The 17,583-nt window shown below is 44.6% G+C and overlaps 1 protein-coding gene across 3 annotated transcripts in view; it reads left to right on the top strand.

The window, feature by feature from the left end:
* Positions 1-3,855: 3,855 nt before the first annotated feature.
* The window catches only part of LOC135562782 (regulator of G-protein signaling 20-like), a 251,854-nt gene continuing 238,126 nt past the window's right edge, over positions 3,856-17,583 (top strand). For 2 of the 3 annotated variants that reach the window (XM_065005127.1, XM_065005124.1), the window contains exon 1: positions 4,134-4,274. The gene's annotated coding sequence lies outside the window, so the exon portion shown is untranslated. Of the gene's footprint in view, positions 3,950-4,133; positions 4,275-17,583 lie in introns of those variants that run through there. The other variant, XM_065005126.1, reaches the window with a different exon arrangement.

Raw genomic sequence — 17,583 nt, 5'->3', positions numbered from 1 at the left:
ACAGGTGATACACCCTGTCTAAATCTGTAGGACAGGATGCTCTCAATGGTGTATCTCCAGGAGTTCATGAGGGTTTTAGGTGCCAAGCAAAAATGTATTCAGCCTACTGAGGTTGAAGAGGTGCTGTTTGTGTGAATGGACCATTTCAGCTGTGGACCATCTCCACTTTGACCCCGGTCAAAGATGGGGGCATTCTCTCTCTGCTGTTTCCAAAAGTCCACGATCAGCTCCTTCATTTTGTTGACGTTGAGGGAGAGGTTATTTTCCTGGCATCACTCCACCAGAGATCTCACCTCCTCCCTGCAGGCTGTCTCATCGTTGTTAGTAATCAGGTCTATCTCTATGGGGTCTTCAGCCAACTTGATGGTTGAGTTGGAGACATGTGTGGCTACGCAGTCATGGGTGAACAGGGAATATATAAGGGGACTAAACACGCACGCCTGAGGGACCCCTGTGTTGAAGCTCAGTGAGGCGTAGGTGTTGCTGCCTACCATCACCACGTGAGGTCCATAGTGATGAGCTTTGGCACTATGGTGTTGAAGGCTGTACTGTAGTCAATGAATAGCATTCTTACATAGGTATTTTTTCCCCAGGTGGGAAAATGCAATTACGTCATCCATGGATCTGTTGGGGGGCGATTTGCGAATTGGGTCAAGGTAGAGGTTACGTGACCCTTAACCAGCCTCTCAAAGCACTTCATAGTCATTTAGTTTTTTATAACTTGAAATAAAATATTTAAAAAATGTGTTGTGTGTGAAATCAAAATCAAACATTATATTTGTCACGAATACAACAGGTATACTGTGAAATGCTGACTTACAAGCACTTAACCAACAATGCCGTTTTAAGAAAAATAAGAGTTAAGAAAATATTTATGAAATAAACTAAAGATGAAAAAAGTAACACAAAATAGCAATAATGTGTCTATGCAAGTATTCAGACCCATTGACTTTCTCCACATGCTATTAAATTACCGCCTTCATTTAAAAAAAATGTCCTCATCAATCTACACACAATACCACATAATGACAAAGCAAAAACACATTATTAGAAATGTTAGTATCAGGAATCAAGGTGAGACCCAGATGCAGACTGTCGAAGTAACAATATTTATTGTAGCAACCGGGGCAAAGGCAACGACAGGTCAAGGCAGGCAGGGGTCGAAAATCCAGGGCAAGGCAAAGGTACCAAACGGCAGGCGGACTCAGGGTCAGGGACAGGCAGAGAGGTCAGGCAAGTGGATACAGGGTCAGGGACAGGCAGAGAGGTCAGGCAAGTGGGTACAGGGTCAGGGACAGGCAGAGAGGTCAAGCAAGTGGGTACAGGGTCAGGACAGGCAAAGGTCAAGAACCAGGAGGACGAGGAAAGAGAGGTTGGGAAACGATAGGAGCTGTCAGGAAAACACAGAGAACAGGTATAAATACACAGGGGATAATATAAAAACCCAAGAAAACCAACTGTATATTATCCATCTCGTCGTTCAGCCACGACTGTGAAACATAAGATATTACCGTTTTTTATGTTACGTTGGTAGGATGGTCTCAAACGGAGCTTATCCAGTTTATTATCCAATGATTTCACGTTGACAAATAGAACAGATGGTAGAGGAGGGTCATCATCTCACATGGCAGCCGGATCTGCGTTCGCTGTTTCGCCGTCTCTTCTTCATGCTAATGACGGGGATTTGGGCCTGGTCCGGTATCAGCACTAAATACTTTGTGTCCGACTCGTTAAAGAAAAAATCTTGGTCCAGTTCGAGGTGAGTAATCGTTGTTCTGATATCAAGAAGCTCTTTTCGGTCAACAGAGACAGTGGCAGAAACATTATGTACAAAATAAGTTACAAGTAATAAACACTGAAAATAGCACAATTGGTTAGAAGCCCGTAAAACATCAGGCATCCCCTACGATTTGTGTGTGTGTGTGTGTGTGTGTGTGTGTGTGTGTGTGTGTGTGTGTGTGTGTGTGTGTGTGTGTGTGTGTGTGTGTGTGTGTGTGTGTGTGTGTGTGTGTGTGTGTGTGTGTGTGTATGTGTGTGTGTGTGTCAGTGTCAGTGTCCGTGCATGTGTGTGCATGGCTGTGTCTGAATTCAGTCAGAAATAAATCAAATAAACATCTATTCTCCACATGCCATTCCATAGAACTTAAAATGAGTTTCGGTCAGATAAATTTCAACATATATTTTCCCAACATGTTCCCATCCTTTCAAACAACACATAATAGGTGATCTACAGCCTACAAGTAACACATAATAGGTGATCTACAGCCTACAAGTAACACATAATAGGTTATCTACAGCCTACAAGTAACACATAATAGGTTATCTACAGCCTACAAGTAACACATAATAGGTTATCTACAGCCTACAAGACAAGGACGTTGAAATAAGCATTATGGAATGAGGTTGTCACTTTGAGTTCTTTATGGTTTCATCAAAGGATGCCCATGTAGGGAGTGGTATTTGGTTGCAGCATGAATGAGCAGACAATGGTTAGGTGTCACTTCCCATCTCAGAGAGCTTTACTGACACCATGTGGACAAACAGCAGATCTCATGATATAAAAACGTGACTGATTTTTTTTTTTTTAAAGAGGAAACGTTCGTTTTAAATATGATAGAACTACTATTCGAATCCCAGCAACTATTTAGCGTCATTCAGTGCGCCAAATCCTTATCAATAAATTAATTAATCTATTTTCTAATTCCACATGCCCACAGGCCTAGTGTTTGGGCCACCTAGTCTGAAAATGATCAAGATATTCTTTCAAGAAAATTTTTGGTAGTTTATTTACATTTTATTGGTATGCAAATGTTCTCCGACAAAACCAGACCAAATATAATGGGCATAAAGAGATCATTTGACTCGCCAGCGGTCGTAACCATATCTTCATTAGGCTATTGTTGGTGTCTGGCTCCGCTCGCTGGACAGAACCACGGCAGTAACACAGGCAGATAGGGAAGATAATTACAGCCATTGACAACACGGCACAGCATGGTATGTTCCTTACGTAATGTAACGTTTATCAGCAGTGACCCGGGGGAAGGAGCCTACCACGACTGGAAGTATGGAACAGGAAGTGACTTATATGAATTGTGTTGCGGTGGAAGTAACCTACCACGATTTGAAGTATTGTACAGGAAGTGACTTATATGAATTGTATTGTGTGAAGAGAGATAACTTGTTGTTAAAGTTGTGTGAGTGTGAAACAACAGTTTCTTTTGAATTAAGTAGTTTTTAAAAAAATTCATCAATGAGGTTAAGTGGGCTCATTAGGAATAAATAATCAAATCATAGCAGGTCATTTAAAAACTAAAAAGGCATAGTTACCGTCACCGTTATAGTCTCTAGGTTATACGAGCTACTCCTGGGGTTACCTTATGTATATAAACAATATCATGATGATAATAATGAGTATTATTATTAGTAGTAGTATTATGTCATTACAATGTTATTTTTGTTGCAATTTTAGTTTACCTGTTGATGAAGATGAGGAGGGAAAAAAAGAGGATGATAATGGGGACGTTGACGAAGATTATTATGTACTCAAACAATCGCTACAATATGTTAGTTGACCTCAGTCAATTATCTTCCTGTGTGCTTTAATTGTTATGACTTTAACAGTGGCACATAAAGAAGTTAAGGTTTATAACAAATGCCAGCTATACTGAGGAAGATCCGTTCCTTGGTGAACATCTCTGTCTGTCTGTGTAAGGAGCACTGTACAGCTCCACGCATGCGCCGTGCAGCCTCCGTTCGCGTCGGTAAGGGTGTCGAGCCCAGCTCGCGCTGGAATACGGCAACAGCGAATATATACAGTATTTTTTTTACACATATACATATATATATATATATATATATATATTTATATATATATATAAAACACATTAAAAGAAACGGATGTGCCTCCGAAAACGAAACGGATACCATGATCATTTTAATGCAAAAAATTGTAAGTATTATTAAATAACAGCCATGTCAAGTAAATTGTTTTTGAGTTTGCCAGTCAATGGTGGGTTTTTCCCTTTTTGAAAAAAAAGGTCCGTGATTCCTACGCTACTGCTGAAGAGAAAAGGGTTGTCTTGAAGAAACAAACGCTGTAACGCCCCCCCCCCCCCCCCCCCCAAAAAAAAAAACCTGTAAAACAACATTTAGTATTTGGATCATGTTTTCGACAACACGGAATACAGCTTTCCTGGAAATAGAGTAACGATATGCCTTTCGATACAATACCCACTGTGCTTCTCATTCGAAACTGACTGAGGAAGAGAGGTTAGGTAGGGAAATACTGCTACTGACGCTTATGTTTTCTGCCGCTTGTTTCGCTGCTTCATTTCTGTTAGTAGAACGGTCTGCTCTGCTCTGGATCCATAGTAGTACAATATACAATATGGAGATGTCAGTCTGTTCAATTTTGCTCGGCTATGATTTCTCTCTCTCTCTCGGTACCACTGATATGATGTGTTTGTCCTCTTTATGACGAGCGTAAACATGTGCACAGCCTGCTAACAGTAATATTGAAAGCAGATCATTTGAGCAGCCAAGTTGGATGTTTCCTCGGTTGGTAAAATGTAAACCCCACAGGAGCGGAAGAAGGAATCCGACGGGGGGTATAGTGCAAACGGGTTTTTGTATTTGTCACGTTTGTCCAATTTCGTACATTTTGTTGCGTGACATCTGTCAGTTCGTGACATCTGTCAGAGAGTGAGGTTTTGTGATTTTGTTCTACGCCAAAATCGTGATGCTCTTCTCAACCTAGCCAAACTTGTCGGCTACATATCGGTAGTTATTCTTATGGGTTATTGTCCTTTGGTGTTTGATATGTAGCCAAGTGGGGGGGGGGGGGGGGGGGGGGTCTAGGAAGTGTGCAAATTGAAAAGATCATCATTGTCCGTTAGGAAGTTTGTTTTGTCAGATATCCTATTGATGGGCATAGATACCATCTGTGTTGCAGGTAACAGAAATAATAGTCTTTTAACCCTCATATTGTTCGTTTAGCCGCGTGTGAATCATTTATGAGGAGGATATGTGACTGCCTGCCTACACCTTTCCTCCCAAACTCGTCGTGTAGTAAAAGCGCGTTCGTGATTCATTGAATGAATTTGTTGTGAGCGGCCCCGGTGAGCGCGTCCCCGTGGAGCGGAGGAAGGTGAGGGATGCGGGGCACCGGTGTCGCGTGGCGGCGAAGCGCTTTGAAACATGTTCGTGCGTACCAATCTCCTGAGGACGCGCTTCTGAATATGAGGGGAGGGGGGTGCGCGAACTGCATTTTGGGCACACAGATCAGACCAAACGCAAGGATTGCAATGAAAACATATTTAATAAGTCAGTCAGAAGTCCATCTACATGTTCTAGTTTTTTTTTAATGACTGAAATGTCTGATAGGAGTTTGCTACACGTGATTTAATAACAGAAAATCAAGAGTTACCTAAAACCTTTTCCGTTATTTTTGACAGATTGCTCTCTCACCGAGGATTCTATTGTAGGTTGGTGAGAAAAGAGCAACAGAGAGAGAGAGAGCAGCAGAAACATCTGGCATGAAAGGATATGTTAACATATGTTAACATGCTAACATAATATGCTAACATATGTTAACATGCTAACATAATATGCTAACATATGTTAACATGCTAACATAATATGCTAACATATGTTAACATGCTAACATAATATGCTAACATATGTTAACATGCTAACATAATATGCTAACATATGTTAACATGCTAACATAATATGCTAACATATGTTAACATGCTAACATAATATGCTAACATATGTTAACATGCTAACATAATATGCTAACATATGTTAACATGCTAACATATGTTAACATGCTAACATAATATGCTAACATATGTTAACATGCTAACATAATATGCTAACATATGTTAACATGCTAACATAATATGCGAACATATGTTAACATGCTAACATAATATGCTAACATAATATGCTAACATATGTTAACATGCTAACATAATATGCTAACCTTTAACATATGACATGAACATGGAGGTTATTTTAGGGAAATTGATAGACTCAGATAAACACAAAACTTATTTCTCAAAAATTGTATGAACGCATTTGTTTACATCCCTGTTAGTGAGCATTTCTCCTTTGCTGATTAAACAGCATGAACATTACACAGGTGCACCTTGTGCTGGGTACAATAAGTGTGCGGTTTTATCACGCAACACAATGCCACAGATGTCTCAAGTTTTGAGGGAGCGTGCAATTGGCTTGCTTGAATTCAGGAATGTCCACCAGAGCTGTTGCCAGAGAATTTAATGTTAATTTCTCTACCATCAGACGTCATTTTACAGAATTTGGCAGTACGTCCAACCGGCCTCACACCTGTAGACCACGTGTAACCACACCATCCCAGGTACTCCAGGCTTCTTCACCTGCAGGATTGTCCGAGACCAGTTACCCGGATAGCTGATGAAACTGTCAGAAACCGTCTCAGGGAAACTAATCTGCGTGCTCGTCATCCTCGCCGGGGTCTCGACTTGACTGCAGTTCGGCGTCGTAAACCGACTTCAGTGAGCAACATGCTCACCTTCGATGCTATTCGCGGATGAATCCTGGTTCCAGCTGTACCGAGCAGATGGCAGACAGGGTGTATAGCGTGGTGTGGGTGAACGGTTTGCTGATGTCGCCGTTGTGAACAGAGTGCCACGTGGCTGTGGGGTTATGGGTATAAACTACGGACAACGAACACAAATGCATTTTATCGATGGCAATTTGAATGCACAGAGATACCGTGACGAGATCCCGAGGCCCATCGTCGTGCCATTAATCCACCGCCATCGCCTCATGTCTCAGCATGGTAATGCCCCATGTCTCAATCTGTGCACAATTCCTGGATGCTGAAAATGTCCCAGTTCTTCCATGGCCTGCATACTAACCAGACATGTCTCCTATTGAGCATGTTTGGGATGCTCTGGATCAATGTGTACGACAGCATGTTCCAGTTCCTGACAATATCAAGCAACTTCGCACAGCCATTGAAGAGGAGTGGGGACAACATTCCAACAGGCCACCAATCAACAGCCTGATCAACTCTATGCTAAGGAGATGTGTCACGCTGCATGAGTCAAATGGTGGTCATAGGAGATACTGACTGGTTTTCTAATCCAAGTCCCAACCCTTTTTAAAGGTATCTGTGTCCAACTGATGCATATCTGTATTCCCAGTCATGTGAAATATATAGATTAGGGCCTAATGAATGTATTTCAATTGACTGATTTCCTCGTATGGCATGTTCCGTTTCTAGTGTAGATAAAGGCCCAAATGGAACACTATTCCCTATACAGTGCACTACTACCCATAGGGCTCTGGTTAATAGTAGTGCACTATGTAGGGAATACGGTGCTATTTGGGATGAGGAAAAATATTTATCTGATACTAAGTGGTGTCGAAAGTATCTTCCACTTGCAAAAGGGGACCCCTGGGCAGTGAGAGAAGTGAAAGGCTTAACTATAGACTACTATTACTGCAACAAGATACATCTGGTGTATAGTTTCCTCAGTCCAAGAGAATGGAAGGAGAAAGGAAGGCTAGATCCACTAGAGAATAGAAGGAGGAAGGAAGGCTAGATCCACTAGAGAATAGAAGGAGAAAGGAAGGCTAGATCCACTAGAGAATAGAAGGAGGAAGGAAGGCTAGATCCACTAGAGAATAGAAGGAGAAAGGAAGGCTAGATCCACTAGAGAATAGAAGGAGGAAGGAAGGCTAGATCCACTAGAGAATAGAAGGAGGAAGGAAGGCTAGATCCACTAGAGAATAGAAGGAGGAAGGAAGGCTTGATCCACTAGAGAATAGAAGGAGGAAGGAAGGCTAGATCCACTAGAGAATAGAAGGAGGGAGGAAGGCTAGATCCACTAGAGAATAGAAGGAGGAGGAAGGCTAGATCCACTAGAGAATAGGAGGAAGGAAGGCTAGATCCACTAGAGAATAGAAGGAGGAAGGAAGGCTAGATCCACTAGAGAATAGAAGGAGGAAGGAAGGCTAGATCCACTAGAGAATAGAAGGAGGAAGGAAGGCTAGATCCACTAGAGAATAGAAGGAGGAAGGAAGGTTAGATCCACTAGAGAATAGAAGGAGGAAGGAAGGCTAGATCCACTAGAGAATAGAAGGAGAAAGGAATGCTAGATCCACTAGAGAATAGAAGGAGGAAGGAAGGCGAGATCAACTAGAGAATAGAAGGAGGAAGGAAGGCTAGATCCACTAGAGAATAGAAGGAGGAAGGAAGGCTAGATCCACTAGAGAATAGAAGGAGGAAGGAAGGCTAGATCCACTAGAGAATAGAAGGAGAAAGGAAGGCTAGATCCACTAGAGAATAGAAGGAGGGAGGAAGGCTAGATCCACTAGAGAATAGAAGGAGGAGGAAGGCTAGATCCACTAGAGAATAGAAGGAGGAAGGAAGGCTAGATCCACTAGAGAATAGAAGGAGGAAGGAAGGCTAGATCCACTAGAGAATAGAAGGAGGAAGGAAGGCTAGATCCACTAGAGAATAGAAGGAGGAAGAAAGGCTTGATCCACTAGAGAATAGAAGGAGGGAGGAAGGCTTGATCCACTAGAGAATAGAAGGAGGGAGGAAGGCTAGATCCACTAGAGAATAGAAGGAGAAAGGAAGGCTAGATCCACTAGAGAATAACCCATTACTCTGTTCTGACCTTGTCAGTCAGCCTCAGGGCAGGTCAAGTCAGTTTAGGTAAAGGGCTTGGGGCAGAGCGGAGTTCACCAAAAAAATAAGATTCCTATTTTTTCCGCCTCGGCTGAGTGTCTTTCAAGTGCACGAGCATTGCCCATCACTACGCCTGGATACAATTACGCCCCCCATTGAAAATTATTGGGCAACTCTACACCCCATTGAAAATTATTGGTCAACTCTGCCCTCCATTGAAAATTATTGGGCAACTCTACCCCCCATTGAAAATTATTGGGCAACTCTACCCCCCATTGAAAATTATTGGGCAACTCTGCCCCCATTGAAAATTATTGGGCAATTCTGCCTAATACTTATTGCCGGGAAAGCCCTTAAGTCCACTGGAGGAGGAATGGCCTGGAATCCACACTGAATATGAATCCAATTTCACTAATGACTCACATCAGTCAGACTGAGACAGACAGGCACCATCTCTACCCTACAGTCAGTCTGACAGAGACAGACAGGCACCATCTCTACCCTACAGTAAGACTGAGACAGACAGGCACCATCTCTACCCTACAGTCAGACTGAGACAGATAGGCACCATCTCTACCCTACAGTCAGACTGAGACAGACAGGCACCATCTCTACCCTACAGTCAGACTGACTGAGACAGACAGGCACCATCTCTACCCTACAGTCTGACTGACTGAGACAGACAGGCACCATCTCTACCCTACAGTCAGTCAGACTGAGACAGACAGGCACCATCTCTACCCTACAGTCTGACTGACTGAGACAGACAGGCACCATCTCTACCCTACAGTCAGTCTGACTGAGACAGAGAGGCACCATCTCTACCCTGCAGTCTTACTGAGACAGACAGGCACCATCTCTACCCTACAGTTAGACTGAGACAGACAGGCACCATCTCTACCCTACAGTCAGACTGAGACAGACAGGCACCATCTCTACCCTACAGTCTGACTGAGACAGACAGGCACCATCTCTACCCTACAGTTAGACTGAGACAGACAGGCACCATCTCTACCCTACAGTCAGACTGAGACAGACAGGCACCATCTCTACCCTACAGTCAGACAGAGACAGACAGGCACCATCTCTACCCTACAGTCAGACTGAGACAGACAGGCACCAAATCTAGACAACAGTAAGGTTTAGACAGAGGCTGAGGATGTGGCCTGACGATAGGAGAACAGAGCAAGATATCTTTCTGCAGAGTGACATGAATGAGTCACATACTTCCTCTGATGGAGGGCGTCCTGTCTCATCATATCCTGTTTCTCTCTGATGTACACTGTACTGACAGAGGTATAGTGTACTGACAGAGGTATAGGGTACTGACAGAGGTATAGGGTACTGACAGAGGTATAGGGTACTGACAGAGGTTTAGGGTACTGACAGAGGTATAGTGTACTGACAGAGGTATAGTGTACTGACAGAGGTATAGGGTACTGACAGAGGTATAGGGTACTGACAGAGGTATAGTGTACTGACAGAGGTATAGTGTACTGACAGAGGTATAGGGACAGAGGTTATGCTACTGACAGAGGTTTACTGACAGAGGTATAGTGTACTGACAGAGGTATAGGGTACTGACAGAGGTATAGTGTACTGACAGAGGTATAGTGTACTGACAGAGGTATAGGGTACTGACAGAGGTATAGGGTACTGACAGAGGTTTAGGGTACTGACAGAGGTATAGTGTACTGACAGAGGTATAGTGTACTGACAGAGGTTTAGGTACTGACAGAGGTATAGGTACTGACAGAGGTATAGGGTACTGACAGAGGTTTAGGGTACTGACAGAGGTATAGTGTACTGACAGAGGTATAGTGTACTGACAGAGGTATAGGGTACTGACAGAGGTATAGTGTACTGACAGAGGTATAGGGTACTGACAGAGGTATAGTGTACTGACAGAGGTATAGTGTACTGACAGAGGTATAGTGTACTGACAGAGGTATAGTGTACTGACAGAGGTATAGGGTACTGACAGAGGTATAGTGTACTGACAGAGGTATAGGGTACTGACAGAGGTATAGTGTACTGACAGAGGTATAGTGTACTGACAGAGGTATAGGGTACTGACAGAGGTATAGGGTACTGACAGAGGTTTAGGGTACTGACAGAGGTATAGTGTACTGACAGAGGTATAGGGTACTGACAGAGGTATAGGGTACTGACAGAGGTTTAGGGTACTGACAGAGGTATAGTGTACTGACAGAGGTATAGTGTACTGACAGAGGTTTAGGGTACTGACAGAGGTATAGGGTACTGACAGAGGTATAGGGTACTGACAGAGGTTTAGGGTACTGACAGCGGTATAGTGTACTGACAGAGGTATAGTGTACTGACAGAGGTATAGGGTACTGACAGAGGTATAGTGTACTGACAGAGGTTTAGGGTACTGACAGAGGTATAGGGTACTGACAGAGGTTTAGGGTACTGACAGAGGTATAGGGTACTGACAGAGGTATAGTGTACTGACAGAGGTATAGGGTACTGACAGAGGTATAGAGGTATAGGGTACTGACAGAGGTATAGGGTACTGACAGAGGTTTAGGGTACTGACAGAGGTATAGTGTACTGACAGAGGTTTAGGGTACTGACAGGGTTCCCCCTTTGCTGCTATAACAGCCTCCACTCTACTTGGAAGGCTTTCCACTGGATGTTGGGGGACTTGCTTCCATTCAGTCACAAGAGCATTATTGAGGTCGGGCACTGATGTTGGGGGCGATTAGGCCTGGCTCGCAGTCTGCGTTTCAATTCATCCCAAAGGTGTTCGATGGGCCAGTCAAGTTCTTCCACAACTATCACGACAAAACCAATTCTGTATGGACCTCGCTTTGTGCACGGGGGCATTGTCATTTTGAAACAGGAAAGGGCCTTCCCCAGATTGTTGTCACAAAGTTGGAAGCACAGAATCGTCTAGAATGTCATTGTATGCTGTAGTGTTAAGATTTCCCTTTACTGGAACTAAGGGGCCAGAACCATGAAAAACAGCCCCAGACCATTTTTCCTCCTCCACCAAACTTTACAGTCGGCACTACGAATTTGGGCAGGTAGCGTTCTCCTGGCATCCGCCAAACCCAGATTCGTCCATCGGTCTGCCAGATGGTGAAGCGTGATTCATCACTCCAGAGAACCCATTTCATGAAGCTCCTGACGATCAGTTCTTGCGCTGACGTTGCTTCCAGAGGCAGTTGGGAACTCAGTAGTGAGTGTTGCTTCCAGAGGCAGTTGGGAACTCAGTAGTGAGTGTTGCTTCCAGAGGCAGTTGGGAACTCAGTAGTGAGTGTTGCTTCCAGAGGCAGTTGGGAACTCAGTAGTGAGTGTTGCTTCCAGAGGCAGTTGGGAACTCAGTAGTGAGTGTTGCTTCCAGAGGCAGTTGGGAACTCAGTAGTGAGTGTTGCTTCCAGAGGCAGTTGGGAACTCAGTAGTGAGTGTTGCTTCCAGAGGCAGTTGGGAACTCAGTAGTGAGTGTTGCTTCCAGAGGCAGTTGGGAACTCAGTAGTGAGTGTTGCATCTGGGGACAGACCATTTTAACGCGCTTCAGCACTTGGTGGTCCCGTTCTGTGAGCTTGTTTGGCCTACCACTTCGCTGCTGAGCTGTTGTTGCTCCTAGACGTTTTAATCTCACAATAACAGCACTTACAGTTGACCGGGGGCAGCTCTAGCAGGGCAGAGATTTGACCAACTGACTTTTTGTAAAGGTGGCATCCTATGTCGGTGCCACGTTGAAAGTTAATGAGCTCTTCAGTACGGGCCATTCTACTGCCAATGTTTGTCTGTGGAGATTGCATGGCGGTGTACTTTATTTTATACACCTGTCAGCAACTGGTGTGGCTGAATTAGCCTGAATCCACTCATTTGAAGGGGTGTCCACTTTTACGTGAGGCTTCTCGTCGTTACATCTCGGTCGTTACATCATCCATCGTTTAGAGCACTAAATAAAACCTTGATCACCAAAATGATGTCATCAAACGATAGAATGATCAATGAATCACCATATTTCAGCTTTTATGACGCAGAAAGACAAGTTTAGGCGATAGGTCACAATAGGTTTCCTATCACACATCACATCATTCTATCAAGATTCTATCAAGATGCTGAATTAAATAAATCATATTTCTCCAATCCTGTTGCAGAGACATCATTATAACATTGTAGTGTATAATTTTACTGCGAGGAGTTACTATTACTGTAGGCTAGGTGTTACTATTACTGTAGGCTAGGTGTTACTATTACTGTAGGCTAGGCGTTACTATTACTGTAGGCTAGGTGTTACTATTACTGTAGGCTAGGTGTTACTATTACTGTAGGCTAGGCGTTACTATTACTGTAGGCTAGGAGTTACTATTACTGTAGGCTAGGAGTTACTATTACTGTAGGCTAGGTGTTACTATTGCTGTAGGCTAGGTGTTACTATTACTGTAGGCTAGGTGTTACTATTACTGTAGGCTAGGCGTTACTATTACTGTAGGCTAGGTGTTACTATTACTGTAGGCTAGGTGTTACTATTGCTGTAGGCTAGGTGTTACTATTGCTTTAGGCTAGGTGTTACTATTACTGTAGGCTAGGTGTTACTGTTACTGTAGGCTAGGAGTTACTATTACTGTAGGCTAGGTGTTACTATTACTGTAGGCTAGGAGTTACTATTACTGTAGGCTAGGTGTTACTATTACTGTAGGCTAGGTGTTACTATTACTGCTAGGTGTTACTATTACTGTAGGAGTTACTATTACTGTAGGCTAGGTGTTACTATTACTGTAGGCTAGGAGTTACTATTACTGTAGGCTAGGTGTTACTATTACTGTAGGCTAGGTGTTACTATTACTGTAGGCTAGGAGTTACTATTACTGTAGGCTAGGTGTTACTATTACTGTAGGCTAGGTGTTACTATTACTGTAGGCTATGTGTTACTATTACTGTAGGCTAGGTGTTACTATTACTGAAGGCTAGGAGTTACTATTACTGTAGGCTAGGTGTTACTATTACTGTAGGCTAGGAGTTACTATTACTGTAGGCTATGAGTTACTATTACTGTAGGCTAGGTGTTACTATTACTGTAGGCTAGGTGTTACTATTACTGTAGGCTAGGAGTTACTATTACTGTAGGCTAGGTGTTACTATTACTGTAGGCTAGGTGTTACTATTACTGTAGGCTAGGTGTTACTATTACTGTAGGCTAGGAGTTACTATTACTGTAGGCTAGGTGTTACTATTACTGTAGGCTAGGTGTTACTATTACTGTAGGCTAGGTGTTACTATTACTGTAGGCTAGGAGTTACTATTACTGTAGGCTAGGTGTTACTATTACTGTAGGCTAGGTGTTACTATTACTGTAGGCTAGGTGTTACTATTACTGTAGGCTAGGAGTTACTATTACTGTAGGCTAGGAGTTACTATTACTGTAGATGGGAGGCCTATACAATCCGTGTCCCAGGCTTCGGTGACAAATCCAACTATTAAACTACTCCACTCTGAAATAATTCCAACATCCAAGAGACGTGACTTACAAAACACCCTGGAAGTGTTCAGAATGATTGTGTGTGATTTGTCGTTCATTAGGCCTACACAAGTCTTGTAAACCTGACTTGATGCGTTACACTGCTGTCCGTACGCGTCTCGGTGACTCTGCCTTGGCATAATGTCAGTGTTATCGTTGAACCTTACCTTTTGTCCAGTCGCTCATGGTTTTAATGCGACAGACATTCGGTAATGATAGATAGTGTAATAGCCTACAGTTTTCTTGTAATCTATGTTTTAGTTATTGTGATAGTGTTATTGTGATAGTGTTATTCACTATTTATTTTGCGGGGAAGCCGTACTGGACTGTTCCAGCTAACTTTCACCGCTCCTTTACTAAGTACTAAAATGCTAAAATACTAAGTACTAAATACTAAGTATTTAAGCCTATAAGTAAATAAGTAAATACACCTTCACTGAAGTTAAACATTGAAGTGACTGTAGGGTAGAGATGGTGCCTGTCTGTCTCAGTCTGACTGTAGGGTAGAGATGGTGCCTGTCTGTCTCAGTCTGACTGTAGTGTAGAGATGGTGCCTGTCTGTCTCAGTCTGACTGTAGGGTAGAGATGGTGCCCGTCTTTCTCAGTCTGACTGTAGGGTAGAGATGGTGCCTGTCTGTCTCAGTCTGACTGTAGGGTAGAGATGGTGCCTGTCTGTCTCAGTCTGACTGTAGGGTAGAGATGGTGCCTGTCTGTCTCAGTCTGACTGTAGGGTAGAGATGGTGCCTGTCTGTCTCAGTCAGACTGTAGGGTAGAGATGGTGCCTGTCTGTCTCAGTCTGACGGTAGGGTAGAGATGGTGCCTGTCTGTCTCAGTCTGACTGTAGGGTAGAGATGGTGCCTGTCTGTCTCAGTCTGACTGTAGGGTAGAGATGGTGCCTGTCTGTCTCAGTCAGACTGTAGGGTAGAGATGGTGCCTGTCTGTCTCAGTCAGACTGTAGGGTAGAGATGGTGCCTGTCTGTCTCAGTCAGACTGTAGGGTAGAGATGGTGCCTGTCTGTCTCAGTCAGACTGTAGGGTAGAGATGGTGCCTGTCTGTCTCAGTCTGACTGTAGGGTAGAGATGGTGCCTGTCTGTCTCAGTCTGACTGTAGGGTAGAGATGGTGCCTGTTTGTCTCAGTCTGACTGTAGGGTAGAGATGGTGCCTGTCTGTCTCAGTCTGACTGTAGGGTAGAGATGGTGCCTGTCTGTCTCAGTCTGACTGTAGGGTAGAGATGGTGCCTGTCTGTCTCAGTCTGACTGTAGGGTAGAGATGGTGCCTGTCTGTCTCAGTCTGACTGTAGGGTAGAGATGGTGCCTGTCTGTCTCAGTCTGACTGTAGGGTAGAGATGGTGCCTGTCTGTCTCAGTCAGTCTGACTGTAGGGTAGAGATGGTGCCTGTCTGTCTCAGTCAGACTGTAGGGTAGAGATGGTGCCTGTCTGTCTCAGTCAGACTGTAGGGTAGAGATGGTGCCTGTCTGTCTCAGTCAGTCTGACTGTAGGGTAGAGATGGTGCCTGTCTGTCTCAGTCTGACTGTAGGGTAGAGATGGTGCCTGTCTGTCTCAGTCAGTCTGACTGTAGGGTAGAGATGGTGCCTGTCTGTCTCAGTCTGACTGTAGGGTAGAGATGGTGCCTGTCTGTCTCAGTCTGACTGTAGGGTAGAGATGGTGCCTGTCTGTCTCAGTCTGACTGTAGGGTAGAGATGGTGCCTGTCTGTCTCAGTCTGACTGTAGGGTAGAGATGGTGCCTGTCTGTCTCAGTCAGTCTGACTGTAGGGTAGAGATGGTGCCTGTCTGTCTCAGTCTGACTGTAGGGTAGAGATGGTGCCTGTCTGTCTCAGTCAGTCTGACTGTAGGGTAGAGATGGTGCCTGTCTGTCTCAGTCAGTCTGACTGTAGGGTAGAGATGGTGCCTGTCTGTCTCAGTCAGACTGTAGGGTAGAGATGGTGCCTGTCTGTCCCAGTCTGACTGTAGGGTAGAGATGGTCCCTGTCTGTCTCAGTCAGACTGTAGGGTAGAGATGGTGCCTGTCTGTCTCAGTCTGACTGTAGGGTAGAGATGGTGCCTGTCTGTCTCTCAGTCAGACTGTAGGGTAGAGATGGTGCCTGTCTGTCTCAGTCAGTCTGACTGTAGGGTAGAGATGGTGCCTGTCTGTCTCAGTCAGTCTGACTGTAGGGTAGAGATGGTGCCTGTCTGTCTCAGTCAGTCTGACTGTAGGGTAGAGATGGTGCCTGTCTGTCTCAGTCAGACTGTAGGGTAGAGATGGTGCCTGTCTGTCTCAGTCAGTCTGACTGTAGGGTAGAGATGGTGCCTGTCTGTCTCAGTCTGACTGTAGGGTAGAGATGGTCCCTGTCTGTCTCAGTCAGACTGTAGGGTAGAGATGGTGCCTGTCTGTCTCAGTCTGACTGTAGGGTAGAGATGGTGCCTGTCTGTCTCAGTCAGACTGTAGGGTAGAGATGGTGCCTGTCTGTCTCAGTCTGACTGTAGGGTAGAGATGGTGCCTGTCTGTCTCAGTCAGACTGTAGGGTAGAGATGGTGCCTGTCTGTCTCAGTCAGTCTGACTGTAGGGTAGAGATGGTGCCTGTCTATCTCAGTCAGTCTGACTGTAGGGTAGAGATGGTGCCTGTCTGTCTCAGTCAGTCTGACTGTAGGGTAGAGATGGTGCCTGTCTGTCTCAGTCTGACTGTAGGGTAGAGATGGTGCCTGTCTGTCTCAGTCAGACTGTAGGGTAGAGATGGTGCCTGTCTGTCTCAGTCAGACTGTAGGGTAGAGATGGTGCCTGTCTGTCTCAGTCTGACTGTAGGGTAGAGATGGTGCCTGTCTGTCTCAGTCAGACTGTAGGGTAGAGATGGTGCCTGTCTGTCTCAGTCTGACTGTAGGGTAGAGATGGTGCCTGTCTGTCTCAGTCTGACTGACTGTAGGGTAGAGATGGTGCCTGTCTGTCTGAAGGGACATAGAGCTGCACGGGTCCTTTTGATCTTTAACCTCACCCGCCACATCAGGTCTGATCCCTTTAACCTCACCCGCCACATCAGGTCTGATCCCTTTAACCTCACCCACCACATCAGGTCTGATCCCTTTAGCCTCACCCTCCACATCAGGTCTGATCCCTTTAACCTCACCCGCCACATCAGGTCTGATCCCTTTAACCTCACCCTCCACATCAGGTCTGATCCCTTTAACCTCACCCTCCACATCAGGTCTGATCCCTTTAACCTCACCCTCCACATCAGGTCTGATCCCTTTAACCTCACCCTCCACATCAGGTCTGATCCCTTTAACCTCACCCTCCACATCAGGTCTGATCCCTTTAACCTCACCCTCCACATCAGGTCTGATCCCTTTAACCTCACCCTCCACATCAGGTCTGATCCCTTTAGCCTCACCCTCCACATCAGGTCTGAT

Source organism: Oncorhynchus nerka, linkage group LG20 (assembly GCF_034236695.1).
Source record: "Oncorhynchus nerka isolate Pitt River linkage group LG20, Oner_Uvic_2.0, whole genome shotgun sequence".
Classification (NCBI taxonomy): Eukaryota; Metazoa; Chordata; class Actinopteri; order Salmoniformes; family Salmonidae; genus Oncorhynchus; species Oncorhynchus nerka.
Note: the sequence above shows the minus strand (reverse complement) of the source record. Positions and strands in the feature narration are given on the sequence as shown.